General features: G+C 30.9%; 1 pseudogene; it reads left to right on the top strand.

Annotated features, from left to right (window-relative positions):
* On the top strand, positions 2,817-3,842 carry LOC108663245 (annotated as a pseudogene).

Here is a 5,726-nt window from a genome sequence, read left to right as displayed (position 1 = left end):
AAGAATAAGGCACTTAATTTGCAAATTATTATGTTTTACATTTTAAATGTTGGTTAAATGAATGAGATTTATAAATTATTCTGAAACTAAATGTTGATTTTCGAAATAGAGTAAGTGGAGGCTATACATTCGTATTATATATATCTATATATACATGATTTGAATTGATGGCTTATGAAATTGTGATAGCATGAATGGTTGAAATTGTCGTTTTGTGAATTATCTAAATTGTTTTGTCTTACATTGACAGGTTGGATAGTACTATATTAACCATGTTATGCTACCGAAATTTTATTGATTTGGTGAGTTATGTGTTTAGCTTACTGCAGTGGGCGGGTTTCCGTGGACTAGCTTATTAGAGAGGCACGGTAAACCTCGTTATATTTACATTAGTACGAGAGGTGCGGAGGGTATCTCCTAAGGTAAGTATAGAGTTCACTTCACGCCGAACCACCACATGAGGATGAAACTCAGCCAACGCCAAGGAATGGCTATATTTTAAAAGTAAAAACATGTTTTATGGGTATATGTCGTTTTAACATCCTTGGCGGACTCGGTTGGATGCCTGGGCCAAGGTGTCACTGAGTATGAGTTTTGACACAAGCCAAATTTTTAAGAGAATCATAAGCCTTGTTGATTATTTTGATGAAATGTAATTGTTTTATAGGAATTGAAATGAGTTTTGAATGTTATGAACTATATTATGATGGGATGATTTAATTGTCTCCATTTACTCAGCTTTAGATGTTATAGATGAATTTTTCTTACTCACTAGGTTTGTAAAAAATCACCCATTCTTTTTACCCATTTCAGGCTTAGGACAGTCTGTAGACAGCCGATTTTGTTGAGGGTTGCTTTTGGATTTGCCTCCTTAAAAATCGAAGGTCTACAGTCTTGTATATTTTCGGTTATTTTGAGACCTACATGTCATTGTAGAATATTTTCGTAAACCTGGTTTAGTGTGCTATTATATATATGAATTTATTTTGCTCTTACGCTACAAAAATTGTCTATGCAGGATTCTATAAATATTGTTTTATAAGAAAATAGAATATTTTATTTAATATTTTTATTTAGTTTGATTAGCCAAAATTTCATTTTAAATGGATGATTTAGATTACTAAAATTATTTTTAGATAAGAAATGTATATTTTTCGATCATATGCTGTGTTTTCACTAGGTTTCAAATTTTTTGGATAAAAATGACCAAAATACCTCTGTGTGGCAAAAATTACTTTTGTTTGTTTTTTATTTAAAAATAGTTTATATTCCCTTAAAACATGATATTTAGTAACTGTTGCTCACAGGGGAGACGTAAAATTGATGCAAGAGCCTTGCGAGGTTTCGATTAACATTCCGGGTAATGAATGTTTATCGAGACATCGTAGCAGTTATCACGGGCTCGAAGGGAGTACCGGGTCGTGACAGTTAAAAAGTATTGGAGGGTTGAAGTCAACGAAGAACATGCTTGTAGATGAGCAAGTAGCAATATTCTTACATATTATTGCTCATCATGTTAAGAATCGAGTAATTAGTTTAAATTTTAAAAGGTCGGGTGAGACAATCAGTCGGCACTTTCATAATGTTTTAAATGCAGTGCTGAAATTGTAAAAACATTTGTTTAAAAAACTTGAGCCAATTCCAACAAACTCAACAGACAATCGGTGGAAGTGGTTTAAGGTAGATTATTGATCTTCTTGCTTTTTGTAACTATATATATACAATACATTAATAGGTTTACTTATAAGTAATTCATTACATTGGATTTGTAGAATTGTTAAGGTGTTCTAGATGGGACATACATCAGGGTTAAGGTGCCAAGTGTAGATAAACCTAGATATCGCACTTGTAAAGAGGATATTGCAACAAATATGTTAGGTGTATGTACATCTGACATGCAATTTGTCTTTGTTCTTCCTAGTTGGGAAGGGTCTGTAGTTGATGGCAAAGTTCTTCGAGATGCACTAAAGAGAAGAAATAGACTTAAAGTGCCTCATGGTAAGCTTTCCTATGATAATGGGAAGGTATAATAAATTATGTACTATATGATTATTCTAATTAAATAAATAAATAACTTATTTAGTTTGTTTTATATAGGTTGTTACTATCTAGTTGATGCGGGCTATACAAATTGTGAGGGCTTTCTTGCACCTTTTGGGGGTCAACGATATCATTTGAATGAATGGCGTCAAGGCCATGAACCAAGCAGTCCTGAAGAATTTTTTAATAGGAAACATGCTGTTGCTCGTAATGTTATAGAGATGTGTTTTGGGTTGTTGAAAATAAGGTGGGGTATCCTTAGGAGTCCATCACGTTATCCGATTAGAATACATAATTGAATTATTATAGCTTGTTGTTTGCTTCATAATTTTATTAGGAGGGAGATGAGTTTTGATCCTATTAAAGTGGATTTAGGGGAATATATTGAAACCAACATAGCAGTTGATGAGGATTTTATAAGTACTATGGATCCTACTGATGTTTGGGGTAATTTGAGAATGGAATTAGCAAATCAGATGTTCAATGAATGGCAAGCATCTAGGCAAAATGATGATTGACATTTGTTAGGCACATTGTTATTGAAGGACTATTTTAGTGTTTCTTTCATTTGTTAGTACAAGTTATGCTTTTTTCTAATTTGTTCTTAGTGTCTTAATGGGTTGTCAATTGTTGTTGTTAATTGTTGTTTATATTGTACTTTTTATCATGTGAATAAAGTTTGACAAGTTTTAATATATTATTGGATATATCTCTTGATCTTTTATTTTTTTAGCATTATAATTAATTTTTATAATTAAAAGTTTGGGGTATGGTAGAAAACAATGTCCACATCTTCAGCACGAGCTTCTCAAAGTTCAAAGGGAACCAAAAGAAAATGGAATTATCATGAAGATGTTGCACTTGTTTCAGCTTTGATTGATTTGCAGAATATAGGAAAATACAATGCTAACAGTGGTTTTAGAGGGGGTTATTTGTTAGAACTTGAAAATATGCTTGCAACAAAATTACCAGATGCAAACTTGAAAGCGAAGCCTCACATAGAGTCTAGAATAAAGACTTTGAAAAAGAATGGGCTATTATATATGATATGGTGCAAGGGACACATACTAGTGGATTTGGGTGGGATGATCAAAGGAACATGGTTGTTTTTGATGATCCTGTATGAGAATCTTACATACAGGTAAGTTTTTGGGTTGAACTTATTTAAGTATTTTCATATTAGTTTCTTACTAATAATATAACTAATAGTCTTTTTTTTTTGTTATTAGAGTCATAAGGAGGCTAGCCGTTTTAGAAGAAAGAGTTTTCCTTTCTTTAATGTGCTTAGTCTTATTTATGCAAGAGATCGTGCAACAGGAAAAGATGCATAAACTACAGCAGATATCCTCAAAGAAATGCAAGACTGTAATGATACAATGAATGTGGAAACTGAAGGTGAAAACCTAGCTGGATATAGTTTCGACGATGAGGATTTCTCCATTATTCAACATCAAACATCAGCTCCTAGAAGTGAAACAACTTCAGCAAGGAAGAGGAAAAGGCTAAATGAGACGGGTGATCCCATTACATCTGAATCAATTATTGCTGCTGCCACGATATTGGGTGAAAACATAAAAGAGGCTGAAATTGAGTTTAGCAAAAGTGTTGGGGCAGAGGTGAACATCCAACAAAAGGCTCAAAAGTTGGATGGAATTTTAAGTCAAGTAGAGGAATTGACAGCGATGAAAAGGGTTCTTGCTTCAATTAAACTTTCTGAATCTCTGACTCTTATGTTTATGTTTTTTAGTATTGATTCTGACCGAAGACTTGAATGGCTGAGGACATTTTTTGCTGACCGTTGAGCTTGGATGGTTCTAAAACTTTTTGTGAAGGTAAGTTCCTGATACTGTAAGTTTTTGGCACTTTTGATTGATGTCGATACTAATTATGAGGTTCATTAACAAGTCTAAACCCTTTTGAGTTGACTGTTGTGTTGCTGGTTGTATAATGGTGATGTTATTGTAGCTACTTTAATGCTTTTATGCATGTTGTAAGTTAATGTAATAGGATGAATATTCATCCATTACTTTCCTGGTTAGTGTGTTTTGGTAAACTAGACTTTGGCTTTTGATTATATGTAATAATATTTTCATGCAAAGGGCATTTATAGTATGACAAAGCTCTTTTATTATTTATTGCTTTCCATGCTAATATGCACTAGTTATGCTTGTAAATTGTCATTTTCTTCCCAGAGATGGAATGCTTATCTAAATTGAAAGACACGTTATTTCTCTTTTTCGCATTTATGTTTCCTCAGCACCACATGCTTGGTTTAAATAAATGATATTTTTTAAGGTAATATGAATTTTTATTTAATATATCAAGGGACATAATTTACATTTTTTGTTAGGAAAAAATTTAAGACTATCTTTCTAATTTCAAAGATATGATTTTTTATTTAATATATAAAAAACATGATTTTCTACTTCTACTTGTTTTTTTTACCAAATATTTACTCTCAAATATTTTGTCTATGGAATATTTTGTAAATGATTCTTAACATGTGAAGAATTTACTAAAAATAAACATTTATACACAAAATTTAATTGAGTATGATGGAAAAAATATAATATAATATAATTATATTTTAGAATAATTATCCATTTATAAAAATATGTGTGTAAATTATAATTATTTTTAGCAATTGGGGTAAAACATAATTATGATGGATAATTATCTTTTGGGATAAATATGTATTTAAATTATAACAAGGATAATTTTATTTTTTTATGAAAATAAATGTTAATATGATCAAGGTTCTTTTTGGCTTTTAATTACCTATTCCTTTCTTATTTCAATTTTATTTCTACAAACCAAACACTATAATAAGTCATAATAGCAATTCCTGCTCTATTCCATTAACTATACCAAACAAAGTAATAACTATTCTATTTTATTCCTACTTTATTCTATTTCCACAGAATAACTATTCTATTCAATTTCTGTCTATTCCGCGAACCAAACATGCCATTAGAGTGGAATAGTTACCTTGATCTTTGTTTTTGAATACTAAAAATTCTATATCTACCACATATTAAGATACTATTATATACACTTTCTTAATTTTGCAATTTATTGTATAATTCTGGTGTTGATTTGGTTTTATATTAAATCTCCTCTACTAATAGTTGTTGACTTACTTTAAGTCATTGATCAATATTTGATGCTGCATTGTTCAAGATAGGATTATACTTGCCAAAACCTATGTTTAACCATGGATAATTATATGTAGTTGTCACGACCCGGAACTCCCATCGAGCTAGTGACAACCGTCGCGAAGCCTCGACAGATATTTTTCACCTCGAATGCCGATCGAAACCTCGCAAGGCTCTCGTATCAGCTTTCGTACTTCCCTAGTGAGCAATAGTTATCAAATATTATAATTCGAAGGATTACGAGTCATTTCCAAATCAGAACATAACATATTGTTTTCTAGCTCACAAGGGCATTTTCGTTATTTTTTGTTGAAAATCTCAAAACTTGCTAAAAATGTAGTAAGTAAGCAGAAAATATATATTTAGTGATTTAAAAACAAATTAAGTATCTAAAACGTTCATTTGAAGTGAAAATTTGACCATTTGAATATAATAAAAATATTCAATAAATAAACTATTTTTTTGTAAAATAATTTTTATAAAGCTATCGGTAAATAATTCTTATAGCATAAAAGTTAATTATATTCATAC

This window comes from Theobroma cacao, chromosome 9 (genome assembly GCF_000208745.1).
Source record: "Theobroma cacao cultivar B97-61/B2 chromosome 9, Criollo_cocoa_genome_V2, whole genome shotgun sequence".
NCBI lineage: Eukaryota > Viridiplantae > Streptophyta > Magnoliopsida > Malvales > Malvaceae > Theobroma > Theobroma cacao.
The sequence above is the reverse complement of the archived record's forward strand: the minus strand, read 5'-3'. Positions and strand labels throughout refer to the sequence as shown.